Consider the following 23839-nt stretch of genomic DNA (forward strand, 5'->3'; position numbering starts at 1 on the left):
TATGTAATTTAAATATATGAACCACCCATGAAAACACCTCTTCTTTCTAGCACTATTGGAAGGAAATTAAAATAACATAAAACATATACGGTGAGGTTTAAAAGTTACAGGATTATCTACAGGGAAACTTTTATCTTCGTGTGGACCAGGTCCTTTTAGCGGAGGCACCTTTGAATGGGCTGGTGCGCTGGCCGGCTCCGGCTCGGAGGCACAGTCTCCTGGCCTGCGGGCTCTGTGAGGAGCTCAGCTGTCTTGCTCCTCTGTGTTCTCAGGGCCTAATACAGTGCCTGGCCTGCAAAGGGTGCTCACAAAATCTTTGTTAACTCAATAAGTAAATGATCTAGTCCCCAGCTTTATAAGTTCAGAAATATGATTTGTTTTAGTTCACTGAGATTATTAAATTCTTAATTGAGTGGGGGTAGAATTGGTTTAATACCAACCAAACTCAATGGAGACACGTTAGATCTTACCCCACCCTCCCATTTTAGAGGGGGTATAGCTTTCCAGGAGCCCCACTGCTTCTGAAATTTACCCAGAATTGTCCTTTCCTAACATGAGGGCACCTGGGAAACAGAATCCCTAATCAGGTGGTTGCCTGAGGAACAAATTTAGAACTTCTAAGAAGGTTTTCAACCTAGGTATGCAGCAAGCCCAACTTTGCAGCAAGCAGAATGTTTGCCCCAGGCCAGTGTGGCATCTCGTCTCCTGTGGACAGCGTGAGATGTACTCTGACGGAGTGCAACCCTCCACATCCTTCCCAGGCTCCATGCACACTCCCAATGTGGTGTCCCTTTGCAGCATTCTTCATTTGAACAAGTCATGAACCCCTCGCTTTTAAGATTTTTCTGTTTACAGGGCTTTAATTTGGCCTCTAATGACGAAAGAGGGACTTTCATCTCCACATGCCTCCAGAGGATCACTTGGATCTGGTCGTCTCTGCATGGATGTACACCAATTTTCAGGCCATTTTGGGCTCAGCAGCAAATGCTGAGCAGTATCTTCAGAGAACCCCAGGGTACTAAGTGATACCCACCCATAGCTCTGTTTAAGACTGGTTTGGATTTTTTTTTTCCCTAAGTGCAGTATTTTGCACTGTCTAATTTTCTATCCACTTGGCCTCATAAAATTTTCAGAAAAATTTCCCATCAGCATAGCTTTTTACTACTGTACCCTTTAAAAAGGTCTCGGAAATTCAACATATCTGGAATGAGTCTCGAGGCAACACTGTGAGAGGTCATCATTAACAGTTACCCACTTGGAGAAGGGACCATAATTGTAAGCTTTCTTTCCTCTTCTTAAGACAGTTTCTACCCAGAATCAAATAGTTTCTCTATCCCATGATGGCTTTTTACTTAAAAGAAAAATGAGATAGAGAAAAAACAGAAAATTTTAAATTTTGAGCTAATTTTAGACTTACAGAAAAGTTACAAAAATAGTACAGAGAGTTTCCTTATGTCCCTGACCCAGCTTCCCCAAATCTTACATAACCATAGTAACTGAACAGAACCAGGGCATTAATATTGGCACAGTACTATCAACTAAACCAAAGATCTTATTCATATTGCACCAGTTTTTTTCTACTAATGTCCTTTTTCTGTCCCAGGATCCTATCCAGGATCCCCATTGTATTTCGTCATTATTTCTTAGTCTCCTGTGGTCTGTAACAGCTTATCAGTCTTCCCTGTTATTCATGCCCTTGACACTTTTCTAAAGTATTAATCAGTTATTTTGCTGAATGTCCCTCGATGTGGGTTTGCCTGATGTTTTCTCGTGATTACACTGAGGTTACGCATTTCTGGCAAAAATGCCACAGAAATGATGTTGTGTTCTTCTTAGTGCATCACATCATGGGGTTTCATTGATGTTGCTTGTCTTATTACTGGTGATGCTGACCTTCATCTCTTGGCTAAGGTGCTTTCTGCACTGTAAAGTTACTATCTTTTCTTTCCTTTATAGATAATAAATAAGTTGAAGGAGTTGATTTGAGACTATGCAAATTTCTGGCAAAGGTTTCTTAAAGGATTACTGGCTCCCTCATTCACAAGCCTGCTCGCTTTCCTTAAAAACTCGAAGAGGTTAGCTGATAGTATTTCCCCTTATTATGTTTGTCATGCAAGCATTTTGTTATTACTTTTTTGTTTGTTCAATGAGATTTATTTTTCTTCTACTTGTAAAAAGAGCACATCTTCACTGTCAAAGAAAATATGGCATGTTCATAAACATGGCTTTAGAGATTGGCACCTATCATGGACTGAACGTTTGTGTCACCCTCCCTCCAAATTCATGTTGGAATGCTAACCCCCAATGTGATGGTATGAGGACATGGGGGCTTTGGGAGATAATTAGGTCATCACAGTGGAACCCTCATGAATGGGATTAGTGCCCTTATCAAAGGGACCCTAAAGAGCTCTCTCACCCCTCTCCACCATGCGAGGCTACAAGAAGAAAAAGGCCATCTGCAACCCAGAAGAGGGCCCTCACCAGAGCCCGACCATGCTAGCACCCAGCCACCAGGACAGTGAGAAAAAAATGTCTTTTGTTTATAAGCCACCCCTATTTTGTTACAGCAGCCTAAACTAAAATAGCAACTCTATATATAAATGCAGATATAGATATACAGATATCAGTGAACCTCTTTTCCTCTTTTAATACCACTGGAGTCAGATACCATAGGCTTATTCATTAAGTCCCAGCCCCACCACGGACTTCAGGAAAGTTACTTAATTTGTGTGCTGGTTTGCCCAGCATCTGTTATTTGCTGATGGGATGAGCAAAATTAAATAACATTTTTTGGGAAGAACTATTCAGAAAGGTAGAGGTAAAAATTTTATGGTCTGTGTTTAATGGAAGTCAACTGAACACTGCCATGGGGAAGGTGAGGTCACACAGTAGACATCTGCAACTCCAGATGCCACCTGTGGACAAAGGTTCAGTGTTCACTGCTGAATTCCTTAATGACAGGAAGGACTGCTACATGGTCCCCAGGATTTGCCTATTTCCAGTTTACCAAGTGAGGCTCCAACAGACTGTAAATTTATCACTTATTTGCGTGGCCCAAATACAATCAGGAAAAGGTTATTACCTCTCCCAATATTTTCCCCCAGAACAATAACAACAACAGGAACAGTTAACAATGGTGGAAAACACGACTCGCACTGGACACTGTGCCTTCTAAGCCCGTTACGTGCACTGGTTCATTCAACTCTCATCACAGTCCTTGCTAGGAGGTATTATTATTGCCTCCAGTTTACAGATAAGGAAAATGAGGCACAAAGAAGTTACAAAAAGTAACTTGCTCAAGGTCACTCAGCTAGTAGCTGGCAGAGCCAGAATCTGAACCCAGGCAAGCCTAGTTCCAGAGCGCAGGCACTTAGGCACTATGCTCTCCTATTGTCAAGAGAATGCAAGAACACATTATCATCTAGAAGAGAGAGACAGTCCATGAATTCAAGTTCCGGGGGAAGCTGAACTGAACAAAAGATTCACATGACAGGCGAAAACCACTTCCAGAATGGAAAGACCTGAGAGAAGAAACAAGAAGGGGCTCTCAGGATCGATCGCACACATAATTAGCAATCAAAGTGGGTCACTAAGACAACAGCCTGGACACATCTGAAAACAATGCGTAGAAAAGGACTCCAAGTTGACAAGTTAAACAAGCAGGTTATGTGAAAGGGAACCCAGCAGTTACTTTTGATTTTTTTTTTAAGTAACAGAAGCCCAGAGACAAGGCGATCTAAAATATAAGACCTCAAAGGAAAAGAGATGAGTGAATCAGAATACTTCAAGCTGTCATCTCTAAACAAACAAAATGATGCCAACCCCCTAGGCCAGATGCTCTTGTCATTCCTCTACCACCAAGATGTCTCCAAGAGCTGCGGTCAACAGCGCTGTCTGCATTTCCTCAGCTGGTCTGACTCCAGTGTGAGCTGACCTCCGCACCCTGTGGACTGAGCACGGTGGAATCACTATCAATTTTCTAACTGAGAAAACCAGGGGCTGAGCTTCTCCTTCTCCTTCTCCTGCTGGACCCTCTGGGTGAGTGGCCACTGCCCCTCGTAGGAAACCATCTCTTCCACAGCACTCTTTTCTGCTTCTCCCCTACCTCTTCCTCTAGCATCAGCTTGGCGTTCAGGCCTGGTTTGCATCCCACTTACTAGCTTAGTGACAATGCCTTGGAGCCTTAGTTTCCTGGCCCACGAAGTAGGGTAGTAATAATTTCCACACGCAGGGCTATTAAAAAGATAAAGTAAGCCATCTGAAAAAGCTCTCACCGCCCCGTGCAGGACATGTATTACAGGGCTCAGTACATTTTGACTTCCTGCACATAAAGACTGGTCTTGGCCAGGAGGCCAACCTAAGCCCTTTTTTCTGCCTACATGCTCTGACAGGGGGAACTTTATATCTATTCCATGGCTTTGACCTCCTCCTTGGAGCAAGTATATCTCACAACCTTTATTTCCGGCCCCTACATCTCAACTGAGTTTCTAACTCATATTTCCAATTACCCCTAGATATGTTTTCCTAGATCTGTTGACAATTTTTTAAACTCAGGAAGTCCTAAAATGCTCTGTCTCTCTCCAAAGTAGTCTCTGCGACCCCCTCCACAACATCCACCCCGTGATATAAGGTAGTCGATATTTCCACCGTCTGTTATTACCTTCCCTAAAACGAACAAACAAGAAAACCCTCTAAGTCATCCTCTAATCCCAATCTCACCTGAGTCAGGAACGAGTATTTTTAGATTCTTCCTCAAAACACCTCATCTTCTCCATCGCCGCTGCTACCACCTTGTTTGAGTTCTCATCATCTCTTACCTGGATGACTGCCACAGCTGCTCAACTGACTTCCTCCCTGCAGTCCGTGCCTCACATGACAGCCAGAGTTATCTTCCTAAAAACAGGCTTGAACAGAGTACTCCCCGGCTTTAAAACCTTTCTGGTGGGGCCGCAGAAAGCCGAAATTTGTTGGCCAGGCATTCCAGGTGCTTCGCAATCTGGCCCCAACAACCCTTTGTCCAGTCTCCTCTCCAGCCACTTAGGTACCTTCAGGCTTTTGCCCATCCGCTTTATCCTCTATCCAACAAAGCCCTACTGGCACAGTAACACTCAGCATTCAGGATGCCTTCGCTGACTCACCAAACATCATTCCCTCCCTCCCTGTGTCTCCAGGACACCTGACACATCACGTCTTTCGCCATTGTGGGTTTGCATGCATGCCACCTCCTCAACCAGAAAGGGACCTTGAAGGCAAGGACAGAGCTACCTTTCTCTTTGTATCTCCTGCACCTAGTTCAGTGTCTGTCCAGCTCAGAGTGAGGCTTCAGTGGTTGTTAACTAACTTAATCAAGAATAACAAAATACTTATGAGTATCAGGCTGAAACCTAGAAGAATTAGTGCACCTCACAGAACAAATGTAAAATGTGAAGGGTAAAAATATCTGGAATAGATGAGAAGTAAGAAGAGGGGATGCCAAAACAGGGAGAAACTGAGTTTCCTTATATGGAAGGAAAGGAAAGTTCCTGCTTTTGCTTTGATGATAGTAAATAAATTTAGGGAACAAATGTTATTTTTAGCACTAAGAGAATTGTTCACGTTTAAATTTTGTCTTAAAGTTAAAAAGAAGAAAAGGCCACTCCATAAAACAGAAGGCGTAACAGGAAAGAGACGACTAAGCAATACAAAAATTAAGAAACGAATTATACGTAGAAAACATAACAAATGCAAAAGCAACCATAAATTAAAGATGCTAAATTCACACATAAGTTATAGAATCTTCAAGATTGGTTGAACAGAAGACAAAATCTGACAACATTCTGCTTGAAATAACAGAGCTCTGAAATAATAATGAAATTAGAAAATATAACAAAATCACTGCACAAGAAATTTATAGACTATTAAAAAAAAGAACAGAGGACAAGCATTGCTTTAAGCATTGTTAGAAAACAAAGATTCTAAAATACTTAACTAGACCAACATCTTTGAAAAAATAAATAACTACACCCCTGCCCCCAAAGCAACTCGCCCCTGATGGTTTATTAGTGGATCATTTCAAACTCTCCACAAACAAACAAAACATATTATAGAAAACATATCTAAAAAAGGTCAAGATATAGGTTATCTAGTTCATTCTACGAACCCAATTCTAAAACTGGCAGAGAAAATGAAGAGAGAAAACTAGATGAAGCTTACTCAAAATTTATGCTCAAAAATTAAAAAAACAACCGTAAACAGAATCTAGGAATAGGTTAAAATTTTAAATTGCATCATGTCATCAGATACCAAAAATTCATTTGTTAAACTCCAACAGATATTCTTAATTTTAAAATTCTAAAACTAATAATAAAGGTATACTTCCTTACCCTTTTTAGAGTAACTATTTAAAACCAAATGTCAACAGTATACTTCAAGGAAGAAATGAGACATGCAGTCATTAAAAACAGGCACAAAGTGAAGCAGCATTTTATCATCCCTGTTAATTAATATAGGATCAGAAGTGCCTTCCAATACAAAGCAACATGAAAACGAGTAAGAAATACAAATACAATAAAGGAAGAGGCAAAATTTTTAATATATATAACACCACTGTAACTTGCAAACCCAAAGAAATCACTTAAATGGTTACGATGAGCTTAAAGTGACCAAAGTCATCACCAGTATAGAAAAAATCAACACTATTTCTGGTCCTCAAACTTGACCGCAGTGAAAATCACCCTGGCAGATTTTTAAAATGCCAATGCTTACAACTCACCCCAGACAAACTGCCTCAGCATCTTTGGTGGTGGGACGAGACATTAGTAATTTATAACGCTTCTAAGTTGATTCTAATGTGCGGCTAAGTCGAGATACCATTACTCTATACGTAATTATCTAAGTGTCTAAAAAAATGCAATGCAAAACCATTTGTAATATTCGCAAATGGGAAGAGAAAGATTGCTGTAAGGCAACAGGAGTGCAAAAGAAGAAGCCCAAAAGGGGACACTTAGCTCCTGTGCCTGCAGTTCAGGCAAAGAGGCAGGCAGCCGCCCAAGTTATTGGACGGGGACATGACCCATGCCAACAACGGAACAGTGGCAGCAAGAGATAATTAGTCTCAGTCCAAGTGCTACTGAAATCAGAAGCATGCATGAAGATTTAACAGAGGCTGAGGAGGTTCAAGATTACTTGCATACCTGTGCGAGGTTACATGTGAGATCAATTCCTAGAAATGCAATTGCTGAGTCAAATGGTATGTGCCTTTGAAAGTGAAAGATTAATTTTAAAAGATCTTAAAGGTGAAATAGAAAAAGCATGATGTGTAGAATAAACAAAACATCACATTTGATAGGTAGGAGGAGTGGAGTGGGCGAAAGGAGGGAAGCTGGAGCTAGGCGAGGTGGCTCAGTGCTGCCAGGGGCTAGGTAGGGAGACTGACATCACAGAAAATTCCTGGTGATTCCAATTTGGCTTTGGCCTTCACATTCACTTTGCCCCCACAGCAGAGACCTGAAGGAGAAGGCGGCCAGGAACCACGTGGCTACCTGGGAGGACAAGAGTCCACGACTGACTGAAGAGCCGTAAAGAGATCAGTGTGACTGACGCAGAGTCGGTGTGAAGGTGAGCACTAGAAAATGTGTGCACAAGTGCACTTGTAATAAACTTGTCTTATGCCGTTTTTAGTTTAGAGGATTGATATACAAGGCCATTAAATAGTTTTTACTCCACCTTCCAACTCAAAGTTAAAGAATGAGAAAACTGGAATATACCTTCTATCTAACAGTAGGCCTGCCACAATCCACCATGAGACAGGAAGTTCCACAAGTGACAGCTGTGAGGAAATTCCCATGGGCTGGGTGGCCCAGGCTTGTGGGGAGGGAGTGATGTTGCCATGGAGTTATTCAAGTCAGGCTGCTGTGCACAGAACTTCCATTATATACCAGCAATGACCCTGACTCCACTTCCTCCCCTTTCTTTCCAAAAAGTTCTACTTATTAAGGTTCTTAACTTTATAATGATAAATAAGGTAGTAAATTTCCTTTATTTAAAAAACTTTAACAACAAAACCCCTCAAAATCTAAGCCTGTGAGTGGCTCAGTAACAGAATAAACTGAGTTCCCAACTCATATATGTATATACATATGTGTATATGTATATACATATGTGAGTATATAACTTTACTAGGGCACATCTAGTTCATCAAGGGGAGGCTATGCCTATTTACATTAATTATTGGCCAGTCAGCTTTGTCTTTAGTATTAATTTTCATATTCCAGAGAGCAGTACCACACATCCTATAGCCTGAGAACATGGCTTGGATAATTTGGTATTCAAACCAGTGTTTTTCAAGTCAGTCATTTAATAAAGCAGAAGTATGTTTTGCACTCAGACTAAAAAATTGACCTTGAACTAAACCTGCACATCACAAGAGACACAACACACAACTCTTTTATAATACCCAATGGTCAACCTAAGATATAACAGGTTCCTATCAAGTGATCTAAGAAGTCACCTAAATTGTATATTCAATACAGATATTTTTAGATTAATCCAAATGATTAAAAGAATCATTTGATCAAAGAGCTCAGCAATAAAAATCAAGGAAGGAGAAAATAAAGAATGTTTAACAAAGATTAAATACAGCCATAAAGACTTAGGCATGACAAAGTAATGGTAATTGATATGCAAGAAACCTAAATTCAGAAGTGTACTATTTACCCAGGAAACATACTTTTTCCTTACTTCCTTGGTTTCTCCAGTTCCTCTCTTCTCTTTGTGCAGCCCCATATGCATCTTTAAAGGTTCACTTGTTGCTTCTGCAGTTGTATCCCGTCCTGCAAAAGAAGCGACATATCCTCACTTCATGAGAAAAGAGATAAAGTGTATTCTAGGATGCTGAGCTATCCAATCTCATCAATCTCCTTTCCTAACTCATTTTCACCAGAACTATACACAAACAGAAAAACCAAGGGGGTGGGGAGAGTAAGAAGAGGTCACTAAAATACAAACTAGCAATTTTAAATGATTAAAAATGCTAGTAGTAACTGAAAAATATCAATGGAAAAAAGGCACACTTCATTGTCTCTGATGATAGATCAGAACAAGATGACTCATTAAAATCTCTTTCCACCAATGAGTTTCCATCTTTCTCTCCTGGCTAAGTTTGAGATGGCTTAGCAGAAATGATCAAATTAACTGATGTGTGGGACTTCCCTGGTGGCACAGTGGTTAAGACTCCTCGCTCCCAATGCAGGAGGCCCAGGTTCAATCCATGGTCAGGGAACTAGATCCCACATGCATGCTGCAACTAAGAGTTCACATGCTACAACTAAGGAGCCCACGAGCCACAACTAAGGAGCCTGCCTGCCGCAACTAACACCCGACGCAACTAAATAAATAAATAAATGAATAATATTTTTAAAAATTAATTGATGCGTAGCCTTACAACTTCAAGGGTGAGTACCATTAAGGATGTGCTATTTTCTGATGCTCTTCCATTCAAAGCCCTGGGGTTTTCCTGACATGGATTCTAGAGGTACAAAAAATGGTCTAGACTGAGTTCCGGGCTAAGGAGTTATGTTATCTTCATCTTTTGTCTCTGACCCTTATCCCTATGTCATCCCATTCTACCCAATGACAGACACATGGTAGCTCTTGCTTAATGAATGAGACAGTAACTATGTTTTCAACAAACAACCAGAAATGCTTCACATGATCCTAAAATTACTTGGGAAGCAGTTGAAAAACCACTGCTTTTGAGTTCTTTCTTTCTTTCCCAAAGCATTCTCTTTGGTTGAGATGCCCAGTAAAATGGCCCTCAAGTGAGTATACCAGAGGGTCTCAGAACTTCAAACGGTGCATGGGTACACGAGAGAGTAGGGACTACGAATATCTGAATGTTAACAAGTTTGCCCCTCGAAAAAGCACCCTGGGGACTTCCCTGGTGGTCCTCCAGTGTAAGGGATGTGGGTTCAATCCCTGGTCAGGGAACTAAGATCCCACATGCCGCGGGGCAACTAAGCCCATGCATCACAATTAGAGAAGCCGCGCACCCCAAGAAAGACCCAGCGCAGCACCGAGTGATCTTTCCCCATCATTCTTATGTCTTTAGCATACACATGTCAAGCTTTTACTCTGTGTCAGGCACTGCTCTAAGAGCTTTAACTAGCTGTGGGTTCAATCCACTACAAACCACTTCGCTTTGTTTGCTTCAAGTCTGCAAACCCTTAGCCTGGATGGCACGTTGTGGGTCATGAGAGGAGCCAGGTGGAAGCGTGCAAGACAACTAGCATAAATAACATCTGCTTGAGAAACAAGTCTACATACAACACAGGGGCAGGAGCATGACCCTGAGGCAGAAGCATCAACTCCATACATAAAGAAAAGCTTCACGATCACTGGCAAAGCACTGCTACCTTTCTGAGTTAAGACGCTCTTCTCAAGCTCAGATCTCTTTGCTAGAATCTAACTTAAAGTCCCTCCTTCAAAAAACAAAACAGGTATAAGATTAAAATAAGAAACTAAGGATTTTAGTTTTTGCACACACAAAAAATTTCTTATTCCTGACACCAATTCCACTTATAATAAAAAGCACTTGTAATGGCTTTCGAAAGTGTCACAGATGTCTAGCAGTGCAACACAGCAAACCACCAGAAAAATCTTACTGCAATTCCATATGTATAGCTCACATTCTTGAGAAATTACTCCTAATTTTCATAAAACCAAAAGCTGCTCCATCGCCAAATACTATAAAGTTACTTTAAACACGCTCTTTCAAATTAAATGAAGAGACCAAATCCTATCAGTCCAGATCACACTTTAAAACAACCAAGGGCGCACTCAAGGTAGAAGTTTCAACAGCTTCCACAAGTCAAAAAGAAAAGGCTATATTCCTTAACTGTTATTCTATGACGAAACCCACTTGGGATCATCTGTCTTCGTGTTTTCTTGCCCACAGCTGGAAAGAACTTTCCCAATGTATTAATGCTACAAAGTACATGGATTCCAACAGTCACAAGGTAACCATGACAGCAAAGCCACAGTTATTTATGAGATCACAAAAACTATATGATGCAATTTTTTTAATTTGAGGGAAAATTCACATAACATAAAATTAACCATTTTAATGTGTACAATTCAATGGCATTTAGTATATTCACAATGCTGTACAACCCTCACCTGTATCTAGTTCCAAAACATTTTAGTCATCCCCAAATGAAACCTTGTACTCATGAATCAGTCACTACCATTCCCCCTGCTCCAGCCCCTGGCAACCACTAATATGCTCTTTGTCTCAATGAATTTATCTATTCCGGACATTTCACATAAATGTAATCACACAATATGTGACCTTTTGCGTCTGCCTTCTTTCACTTAGCATGATGTTTTGAGGTGTTTCCACATTATCACTGCATCAGTACTTTACTCCTTTTTATGGCTAAAAAATATTCCATTGTATGGATAAATCACATTTTGTTCACCCATTCATCCACTGATGGACATCTGGGTTGTTCCTACCTTTTGGCTGCTGTGAATAGTGCTGCTAGGAACATCTGTGTACAAGTATTTGTTTGAATACCTGTCTTCAATTGTTTGGGGTATGTACCCAGAGGTATAACTGCTGGGTCATGTGGTTAAGTCTATATTTAACTTTCTGAGGAACTGCCAAACTGTTCTCCACGGTGGCTATGCAATTTTACATTCTCGCCAGCAAAGCACAAAGGTCTGACATCCTCACCAACACGTCATATTCTGCGTTTGGGATGTTTTTAAATTATAGCCATCCTTGGGGGTGTGAAGTAGTATCTCATTGTGGCTGATTTGCATTTCCTTAATGACCAATGACGTTGCACATCTTTTCATATACTTGTTGGCCATTTGTATATCTTCTTTGGATAAATGTCCAATGAAGTCTTTGCCCATATTATAATTGTGTTGTTTTTCTTTTTGTTGTTGAGTTGTTAGAGGTCTTTTTTTTTTTTAATGTATTATGGATACTAGGCCCTTCTCAGATTTGCATATTTTCTCCCATTCTGTAGATTGTCTTTCCACTTTCTTAATAATGTCATTTGGTTAGGACCTGTGCAGCAGGGAGAGGAAGCACATCGAAAGGAGGGCCTCTGGAGTGTGGGCTTCCAGAGTGTGGAGCCATGTGGCTGACAGGGTCTTGGTGTTCCGGCAGGGTGTCAGGCCTGTGCCTCTGAGGTGGGAGAGCCGAGTTCGGGACATTGGTCCACCAGAGACCTCCCGGCTCCACGTAATATCAAACAGCAAAAGCTCTCCCAGAGAGCTCCATCTCAATGCTAAGACCCAGCTCCACTCAACGACCAGCAAGCTACAGTGCTAGAAACCCTACGCCAAACAACTAGCAAGACAGGAACACAACCCCACCCATCAGCAGCAAAGAGGCTGCCTAAAATCATAATAAGGCCACAGACAACCAAAACACACCACCGGACGCGGTCCTGCCCATCAGAAAGACGAGATACAGCCTCATCCACCAGAACACAGCAACCAGTCCCCTCCACCAGGAAATCTACACAAGCCACTGAACCAACCTCACCCACTGGGGGCAAACACCAAAAACAAAGGGAACTATGCACCTGCAGCCTGCGAAAAGGAAACCCCAAACACAGTGAGTTGAGCAAAATGAGAAGACAGAGAAACACACAGCAGATGAAGAAGGTAAAAACCCACCAGACCAAACAAAGGAAGAGGAAATACGCAGTCTACCTGAAAAAGAATTCAGGATAATGATAGTAAAGATGATCCAAAATCTTGGAAATAGAATAGAGAAAATACAAGAAACATTTACAAGGACGTAGAAGAAGTAAAGAGCAAACAAACAATGATGAACAACACAATAAATGAAATTTAAAATTCTCTAGAAGGAATCAATAGCAGAATAACTGAGGCAGAAGAATGGATAAGTGACCTGGAAGATAAAATAGTGGAAAAAACTACCACAGAGGAGAATAAAGAGAAAAGAATGAAAAGAATTGAGGACAGTCCCAGAGACCTCTGGGACAACATTAAACGCACCAACATTCGAATTACAGGGGTCCCAGAAGTAAGAAGAGAAAAAGAAAGGGACTGAGAAAATATTTGAAGAGATTACAGTTGAAAACTTCCCTAAGATAGGAGAGGAAATAGTCAATCAAGTCCAGGAAGCACAGAGAGTCCCATACACGATAAATCCATGGAGAAACACGCCAAGACACATATTAATCAAACTATCAAAAATTAAACACAGGGCTTCCCTGGTGGCGCAGTGGTTGAGAGTCCGCCTGCCGATGCAGGGGACACAGGTTCGTGCCCAGGTCCAGGAGGATCCCACAAGCCGCAGAGCGGCTGGGCCTGTGAGCCATGGCCACTGAGCCTGCGCGTCCGGAGCCTGTGCTCCGCAATGGGAGAGGCCACAACAGTGAGAGGCCCGCATACCGCAAAAAAAAAAAAAAAAAAAAAAAAAATTAAATACAAAGAAAAAGTATTAAAAGCAGCACGGGGAAAATAACATACAAGGGAATCCCCATAAGGTTAACAGCTGACCTTTCAGCAGAAACTCTGCAAGCCAAAAGGGAGTGGCAGGACGTATTTAAAGTGATGAAAGGGAAAAACCTACAACCAAGATTACTCTACCCAGCAAGGATCTCATTCAGATTCGATGGAGAAATTAAAACCTGAACAGATAAGCACAAGCTAAAAGAAGTCAGCACCACCAAACCAGCTTTACAACAAATGCTAAAGGAACTTCTCTAGGCAGGAAACACAAGAGAAGGAAAAGACCTACAATAACAAACCCAAAACAATTAAGAAAATGGGAATAGGAACATACATATCAACAATTACCTTAAATGTAAATGCATTAAATGCTCCAACCAAAAGACACAGACTGGCTGAATGGATACAAAAACAAGGCCCGTATATATGCTGTCTACAAGAGACCCACTTCAGACCTAGGGACACATACAGACTGAAATTGAGGGGATGGAAAAAGATATTCCATGCAAATGGAAATCAAAAGAAAGATGGAGTAGCAATTCTCCTATCAGACAAAACAGACTTTAAAATAAAGACTATTACAAGAGATAAAAAAGGACACTACATAATGATCAAGGGATCAATCCAAGAAGAAGATGTAACAATTGTAAATATTTATGCACCCAACATAGGAGCACATCAATACCTAAGGCAAATGTTAACAGCCATAAAAGGGGAAATCGACAGTAACACAATCATAGTTGGGGACTTTAACACCCCACTTTCACCAATGGACAGATCATCCAAAATGAAAATAAATAAGGAAACACAAGCTTTAAATGATACATTAAACCAGATGGACTTAATTGATATTTATAAGACATTCCATCCAAAAACAACAGAATACACTTTCTTCTCAAGTGCTCATGGAACATTCTCCAGGACAGATCATATCTTGGGTCACAAATCAAGCCTTGGTAAATTTAAGAAAACTGAAATCGTATCAAGTATCTTTTCTAACCACAATGCTATGAGACGAGATATCAATTACAGGAAAAAATCTGTCAAAAATACAAACACATGGAAGCTAAACAATACAGTACTAAATACCAAGAGATCACTGAAGAAATCAAAGAGGAAATCAAAAAATATCTAGAAACAAATGACAATGAGAACACGACGGCCCAAAACCTATGGATGCAGCAAAAGCAGTTCAAAGAGGGAAGTTTATAGCAATACAATCCTACCTCAAGAAACAAGAAACATCTCAAATCAACAACCTAACCTTACACCTGAAGCAATTAGCGAAAGAAGAACAAAAAAACCCCCAAAGTTAGCAGAAGGAAAGAAATCATAAATATCAGGTCAGAAAAAAATGAAAAATAAATGAAGGAAACAATAGCAAACATCAAAACTAAAAGCTGGTTCTTTGAGAAGATAAAAGTGATAAACCATTAGCCAGACTCAACAAGAAAAAAAGGGAGAAGACTTAAATCAATAGAATTAGAGGACGAGGGGAAGATGGCGGAAGAGTAAGACGCGGAGATCACCTTCCTCCCCACAGATACACCAGAAATACATCTACAGGTGGAACTACTCCTACAGAACACCTACTGAACGCTGGCAGAATACCTCAGACCTCCCAAAAGGCAAGAAACTCCCCCACGTACCTGGGTAGGGCAAAAGAAAATAGAATAAACAGAGACAAAAGGATAGGGACGGGACCTGCACCAGTGGGAGGGAGCTGTGAAGGAGGAAAGGCTTCCACACACTAGGAAGCCCCTTCGCGGGCGGAGACTGCGGGTGGCGGTGGGGGAATCTTCGGAGCCGCGGAGGAGAGCGCAGCCACAGGCGTGCAGAAGGAAAAGCGGAGAGATTCCCACCCAGAGGATCGGTGCCGACTGGCACTCACCGGCACTCACCAGCCCGAGAGGCTTGTCTGCTCACCCGCCGGGGCAGGCGGGGCTGGGAGCTGAGGCTCGGTCGGAGCAGCGCAGGGAGAGGACTGGGGTTGGCGGCGTGAACACAGCCTGAAGGGGGTTAGTGCACCACGGCTAGCCGGGAGGGAGTCCGGGGAAAAGTCTGGAGCTGCTGAAGAGGCAAGAGACTTTTTCTTCCCTCTTTGTTTCCTGGTGCTCGAGGAGAGGGGATTATGAGCACTGCTTAAAGGAGCTCCAGAGACGGGCACGAGACGCGGCTAAAAGCGCGGACCCCAGAGATGTGCGTGAGATGCTAAGGCTGCTGCTGCTGCCACCAAGAAGCCTGTGTGCGAGCACAGGTCACTATCCACATCCCCCTTCCAGGAAGCCTGTGCAGCCCGCCACTGCCAGCGTCCCAGGATCCAGGGACAACTTCCTCGGGAGAAGCACGGCGCACCTCAGGCTGATGCAACGTCACGCCGGCCTCTGCCGCCCCGCACTCCGTGCCCCTCCCTCCCCCACGGCCTGAGTGAGCCAGAGTCCCCAAGCAGCTGCTCCTTTAACCCCGTCCTGTCTGAGCGAAGAACAGACGCCCTCCGGCGACCTACACGCAGAGGTGGGGCCAAATCCAAAGCTGAGCCCCTGGGAGCTGTGAGAACAAAGAAGAGAAAGGGAAATCTCTCCCAGCAGCCTCAGAAGCAGCGGATTAAAGCTCCACAATCAACCTGATGTACCTGCATCTGTGGAATACATGAATAGACAACGAATCATCCCAAATTGAGGAGGTGGACTTTGAGAACAAGATTTATGATTTTTTCCCCTTTTCCTCTTTTTGTGAGTGTGTATGTGTATGCTTCTGTGTGAGATTTTCTCTGTATAGCTTTGCTTCCACCATTTGTCCTTGGGTTCTATCCATCCGTTTTTTGGTTAATTTTTTTCTTAATTATTTTTTATTTTAATAACGTTATTATATTTTACCTTACTTTATTTTATTTTACTTTATCTTCTTTCTTTCTTTTTTTTCCTTCCTTCCTCCCTCCCTCCCTCCCTCTCCTTCCTTCCTTCCTTCCTTCCTTCTTTCTTTCTTTCTACTTCTACTAATTCTTTTTTTCTACTTTTTATTCTGAGCAGTGTGGATGAAAGGCTCTTGGTGCTGAAGCCAGGAGTCAGTGCTATGCCTCTGAGGTCGGAGAGCCAACTTCGAACACTGGTCAACAAGACCCCTCCCAGCTCCACATAATATCAAACACCGAAAATCTCCCATCTCAACACCAGCACCCAGCTTCACTCAACGACCAGCAAGCTACAGTGCTGGACATCCTATGCCAAACAACTAGCAAGACAGGAACACAACCCCACCCATCAGCAGCAAAGAGGCTGACTAAAATCATAATAAGGCCACAGACACCCCAAAACACACCACCAGACGTGGACCTGCCCACCAGAAAGACAAGATCCAGCCTCATCCACCACAACACAGCAACCAGTCCCCTCCACCAGGAAGCCTACACAACCCACTGAACCAACCTTAGCCACTGGAGACAGACACCAAAAACAACAGGAACTGCGAACCTGCAGCCTGCAAAAAGGAGACCCCAAACACAGTAAGATAAGCAAAATGAGAAGACAGAAAAACACACAGCAGATGAAGGAGCAAGATAAAAACCCACCAGACCTAACAAATGAAGAGGAAATAGGCAGTCTACCTGAAAAAGAATTCAGGATAATGATAGTAAAGATGATCCAAAATCTTGGAAATAGAATAGACAAAATGCAAGAAACATTTAACAAGGACCTAGAAGAACTAAAGATGAAACAAACAACGATGAACAACACAATAAATGAAATTAAAAATACTCTAGATGGGATCAATAGCAGAATAACTGAGGCAGAAGAACGGATAAGTGACCTGGAAGATAAAATAATGGAAATAACTACTGCAGAGCAGAATAAAGAAAAAGAATGAAAAGAACTGAGGACAGTCTCAGAGACCTCTGGGACAACATTAAACGCACCAACATTCGAATTATAGGGGTTCCAGAAGAAGAAGAGAAAAAGAAAGGGACTGAGAAAATATTTGAAAAGATTATAGTTGAAAACTTCCCTAATATGGGAAAGGAAATAGTTAATCAAGTCCAGGAAGCACAGAGAGTCCCATACAGGATAAATCCAAGGAGAAATACACCAAGACACATATTAATCAAACTGTCAACAATTAAATACAAAGAAAACATATTAAAAGCAGCAAGGGAAAAACAACAAATAACACACAAGGGAATCCCCATAAGGTTAACAGCTGATATTTCAGCAGAAACTCTGCAAGCCAGAAGGGACTGGCAGGACATATTTAAAGTGATGAAGGAGAAAAACCTGCAACCAAGATTACTCTACCCAACAAGGATCTCATTCAGATTCGATGGAGAAATTAAAACCTGAACAGACAAGCAAAAGCTGAGAGAGTTCAGCACCACCAAACCAGCTCTACAACAACTGCTAAAGGAACTTCTCTAGGCAAGGAACACAAGAGAAGGAAAAGACCTACAATAACGAACCCAAAACAATTAAGAAAATGGGAATAGGAACATACATATCAATAATTATCTTAAATGTAAATGGACTAAATGCTCTCACCAAAAGACACAGATTGGCTGAATGGATACAAAAACAAAACCCACAGATATGCTGTCTACAAGAGACCCACTTCAGACCTAGAGACACATACGGACTGAAAGTAAAGGGATGGAAAAAGATATTCCATGCAGATGGAAACCAAAAGAAAGCTGGAGTAGCAATTCTCATATCAGACAAAAGAGACTTTAAAATAAAGACTATTAGAAGAGACAAAGAAGGACACTACATAATGATCAAGGGATCAATCCAAAAAGAAGATATAACAATTGTAAATATTTATGCACCCAACATAGGAGCACCTCAATACATAAGGCAAATACTAACAGCTATAAAAGGGGAAACCGACAGTAACACATTCATAGTAGGGCACTGTAACACCCCACTTTCACCAATGGACAGATCATTCAAAATGAAAACAAATAAGGAAACACAAGCTTTAAATGATAAATTAAACCAGATGGACTTAATTGATATTTTTAGGACGTTCCATCCAAAAACAACAGAATACACATTTTTCTCAAGTGCGCATGGAACATTCTCCAGGATAGATTATATCTTGAGTCACAAATCAAGCCATAGTAAATTTAAGAAAATTGGAATTGTATCAAGTATCTTTTCTGACCACAACACTATGAGACTAGATATCAATTACAGGAAAAGGTCTGTAAAAAATACAAACACATGGAGGCTAAACAATACACTACTTAATAACGAAGTGATCACTGAAGAAATCAAAGAGGAAATCAAAAAATACCTAGAAACAAATGACAATGGAAACACGACGACCCCAAACCTATGGGATGCAGCAAAAGCAGTTCTAAGAGGGAAGTTTATAGCAATACAATCCTACCTTAAGAAATAGGAAACATCTCGAATAAACAACCTAACTTTGCACCTAAAGCAATTAGAGAAAGAAGAACAAAAAAACTCCAAGTTAGCAGAAGAAAAGAAATCATAGAAATAAGATCAGAAATAAATGAAAAAGAAATGAAGGAAACTATAGCAAAGATCAATACAACTAAAAGCTGGTTCTTTGAGAAGATAAACAAAATTGATAAACCATTAGCCAGAATCATCAAGAAAAAAAGGGAGAAGACTCAAATCAACAGAATTAGAAATGAAAAAGGAGAAGTAACAACTGACACTGCAGAAATACAAAAGATCATGAGAGATTACTACAAGCAACTATATGCCAATAAAATGAACAACCCGGAAGAAATGGACAAAATCTTAGAAATGCACAACCTGCCAAGACTGAATCAGGAAGAAATAGAAAATACGAACAGACCAATCACAAGCACTGAAATTGACATTGTGATTAAAAATCTTCCAACAAACAAAAGCCCAGGACCAGATGGCTTCACAGGCAAATTCTATCAAACATTTACAGAAGAGCTAACACCTATCCTTCTCAAACTCCTCCAAAATATAGCAGAGGGAGGAACACTCCCAAACTCATTCTACAAGGCTACCATCACCTTGATACCAAAACCAGACAAGGATGTCACAAAGAAAGAAAACTACAGGCCAATATCACTGATGAACACAGATGCAAAAATCCTCAACAAAATACTAGCAAACAGAATCCAACAGCACATTAAAAGGATCATACACCATGATCAACGGGGGTTTATCCCAGGAATGCAAGGATTCTTCAATATACGCAAATCAATCAATGTGATAAACCATATCAACAAACTGAAGGAGAAAAACCATATGATCATCTCCATAGATGCACAGAAAGCTATCAACAAAATTCAACACCGATTTATGATAAAAACGCTGCAGAAAGTAGGCACAGAGGGAACTTTCCTCAACATAATAAAGTCCATATATGACAAACCCACAGGCAACATCGTCCTCAATGGTGAAGAACAGAAAGCATTTCCACTAAGATCAGGAACAAAAGGAAGTTGCCCATTCTCACCACTCTTATTCAACATAGTTTTGGAAGTTTTAGCCACAGCAATCAGAGAAGAAAAGGAAATAAAAGGAATCCAAACTGGAAAAGAAGTAAAGCTGTCACTGTTTGCAGATGACATGATACTATACATAGAGAATCCTAAAGATGTTACCAGAAAACTACTAGAGCTAATCAATGAATTTGGTAAAGCAGCAGGATACAAAATTAATGCACAGAAATCTCTGGCATTCCTATACACTAATGATGAAAAATCTGAAAGTGAAATCAAGAAAACACTCCCATTTACCAGTGCAACAAAAAGAATAGACTACCAAGGAATAAACCTACCTAAGGAGACATAAGACCTGTATGCAGAAAATTATAAGACACTGATGAAAGAAATTAAAGATGATACAATTAGACGGAGAGATATACCATGTTCTTGGATTGGAAGAATCAACATTGTGAAAATGACTCTACTACCCAAAGCAATCTACAGATTCAATGAAATCCCTATCAAACTACCACTGGCATTTTTCACAGAACTAGAACAAGAAAGTTCACAATTTGTATGGAAACACAAAAGACCCCAAATAGCCAAAGCAATATTGAGAACGAAAAATGGAGCTGAAGGAATCAGGCTCCCTGACTTCAGACTATACTACAAAGCTACAGTAATCAAGACAGTATGGTACTGGCACAAAAACAGAAAGATAGATCAATGGAACAGGATAGAAAGCCCAGAGATAAACCCACGCACATATGGTCACCTTATCTTTGATAAAGAAGGCAGGAATGTACAGTGGAGAAAGGACAGCCTCTTCAATAAGTGGTGCTGGGAAAACTGGACAGGTACATGAGATTAGATCACTCCCTAACACCATACACAAAAATAAACTCAAAATGGATTAAAGACCTACATGTAAGGCCAGAAACTATCAAACCCTTAGAGGAAAACATAGGCAGAACACTCTATGACATAAACCACAGCAAGATCCTTTTTGACCCACCTCCTAGAGAAATGGAATTAAAAACAAAAATAAACAAATGGGACCTAATGAAACTTCAAAGCTTTTGCACAGCAAAGGAAACCATAAACAAGACCAAAAGACAACCCTCAGAATGGGAGAAAATATTTGCAAATGAAGCAACTGACAAAAGATTAATCTCCAAAATTTATAAGCACCTCGCGCAACTCAATAACAAAAAAACAAACAACCCAATCCAAAAATGGGCAGAAGACCTAGACAGACATTTCTCCAAAGAAGATATACAGACTGCCAACAAACACATGACAGAATGCTCAACATCATTAATCATTAGAGAAATGCAAATCAAAACTACAATGAGATATCATCTCACACCAGTCAGAAAGGCCATCATCAAAAAATCCAGAAACAATAAATGCTGGAGAGGGTGTAGAGAAAAGGGAACCCTCTTGCACTGTTGGTGGGAATGTGAATTGGTACAGCCACTATGGAGAACAGTATGGAGGTTCCTTAAAAAAACTACAAATAGGGCTTCCCTGGTGGCGCAGTGGTTGAGAGTCTGCCTGCCGATGCAGGGGACACGGGTTCGTGCCCCGGTCCGGGAAGATCCCACATGCCGCGGAGCAGCTGCGCCCGTGAGCCATGGCCACTGAGCCTGCGCGTCCGGAGCCTGTTGCTCCGCAACGGGAGAGGTCACAACAGTGAGAGGCCCGCATACCGCAAAAAACAAAAACAAAAAAACCCCTACAAATAGAACTACCATACAACCCAGCAATCCGACTACTGGGCATATACCCTGAGAAAACCATAATTCAAAAAGAGTCATGTACCAAAATGTTCATTGCAGCTCTATTTACAATAGCCCAGAGATGGAAACAACCTAAGTGTCCATCATCTGATGAATGGATAAAGAAGATGTGGCACATACATACAATGGAATATTACTCAGCCATAAAAAGAAACGAAACTGAGCTATTTGTAATGAGGTGCATAGACCTAGAGTCTGTCATACACAGTGAAGTAAGTCAGAAAGAGAAAGACAAATACCATATGCTAACACATATATACGGAATCTAAGAAAAAAAATGTCATGAAGAACCTAGGGGTAAGACAGGAATAAAGACACAGACCTACTAGAGAATGGACTTGAGGATATGGGGAGGGGGAAGAGTAAGCTGTGACAAAGTGAGAGAGTGGCATGGACATATATACACTACCAAATGTAAGGTAGATAGCTAGTGGGAAGCAGCCGCATAGCACAGGGAGATCAGCTCAGTGCTTTGTGACCGCCTGGAGGGGTGGGATAGGGAGGGTGGGAGGGAGGGAGACGCAACAGGGAAGAGATATGGGAACATATGTATATATATAACTGATTCATTTTGTTGTAAAGCAGAAACTAACACACCATTGTAAAGCAAATACACTCTAATAAAGATTTTTTTTAAAAAACCCACACAAAAAGAAATAGAATTACAAATGAAAAAGAAGAAGTAACAACTGACACTGCAGAAATCATGAGAGATTACTACAAGCAACTATATGCCAATAAAATGGACAACCTGGAAGAAACGGACAAATTCTTAGAAAAGCACAACCTTCCAAGACTGAACCAGGAAGAAACAGAAAATATAAACAGACCAATCACAAGCACTGAAATTGAGACTGTGATTAAAAATCTTCCAACAAGCAAAAGCCCAGGACCAGATGGCTTCACAGGCAATTCTATCAAACATTTACAGAAGAGCTAACACCTATCCTTCTCAATCTCTTCCAAAATATAGCAGAGAGAGGAACACTCCCAAACTCATTCTAAGAGGCCACCATCACCCTGATACCAAAACCAGACAAAGATGTCACAAAGAAAGAGAACTACAGGCCAATATCACTGATGAACATAGACGCAAAAATCCTCAACAAGATACTAGCAAACAGAATCCAACAGCACATTAAAAGGATCATACACCACGATCAAGTGGGGTTTATCCCAGGAATGCAAGGATTCTTCAATATATGCTAATCAATCAATGTGATAAGGCATATTAACAAACTGAAGGAGAAAAACCATATGATCATCTCAATAGATGCAGAAAAAGCTTTCAACAAAATTCAACACCGATTTATGATAAAAATGCTACAGAAAGTAGGCATAGAGGAAACTTATCTCAACATGATAAAGTCCATATATGACAAACCCACAGCCAACATCGTTCTCAATGGGGAAAAAAATGAAAGCATTTCCTCTAAGATCAGGAACAAGACAAGGTTGTCCACTCTCATCACTGTTATTCAACATAGTTTTGGAAGTTTTAACCACAGCAAGCAGAGAAGAAAAAGAAATAAAAGGAATCCAAATCAGAAAAGAAGAAGTAAAGCTGTCACTGTTTGCAGATGACATGATACCATACACAGAGAATCCTAAAAATGCTACCAGAAAACTACTAGAGCTAATCAATGAATTTGGTAAAGTTGTAGGATACAAAGTTAATGCACAGAAATCTCTTGCATTCCTATACACTAATGATGAAAAATCTGAAAGAGAAATTAAGGAAACACTCCCATTTACCAGTGCAACAAAAAGAATAGACTACCAAGGAATAAACCTACCTAAGGAGACAAAAGACCTGTATGCAGAAAACTATAAGACACTGATGAAAGAAATTAAAGAAGATACAAACAGATAGAGATATACCATGTTCTTGGATTGGAAGAATCAATATTGCGAAAATGACTGTACTACCCAAAGCAATCTATAGATTCAATGCAATCCCTTTGAAACTACCAATGGCATTTTTCACAGAACTAGAACAAAAAAATTTCACATTTATATGGAAACACAAAAGACCCCAAATTGCCAAAGCAATCTTGAGAAACAAAAACTGAGCTGGAGGAATCAGGCTCCTGGACAACAGACTATACTACAAAGCTACAGTAATCAAGAGAGT

General features: G+C 40.8%; 1 protein-coding gene across 9 annotated transcripts in view; it reads right to left on the reverse strand.

The window, feature by feature from the left end:
• The window catches only part of ZHX3 (zinc fingers and homeoboxes 3), a 141956-nt gene that overhangs the window by 51571 nt on the left and 66546 nt on the right, over nucleotides 1-23839 (reverse strand). For 7 of the 9 annotated variants that reach the window (XR_004036505.2, XR_004036509.2, XR_004036502.2 and 4 more), the window contains one exon: nucleotides 8708-8810. The gene's annotated coding sequence lies outside the window, so the exon portion shown is untranslated. The remainder of the gene's footprint in view (nucleotides 1-8707; nucleotides 8811-23839) is intronic. The other 2 variants (XR_004036507.2, XR_011376718.1) reach the window with 1 other exon arrangement.

Source organism: Globicephala melas, chromosome 15 (assembly GCF_963455315.2).
Source record: "Globicephala melas chromosome 15, mGloMel1.2, whole genome shotgun sequence".
Lineage (NCBI taxonomy): Eukaryota > Metazoa > Chordata > Mammalia > Artiodactyla > Delphinidae > Globicephala > Globicephala melas.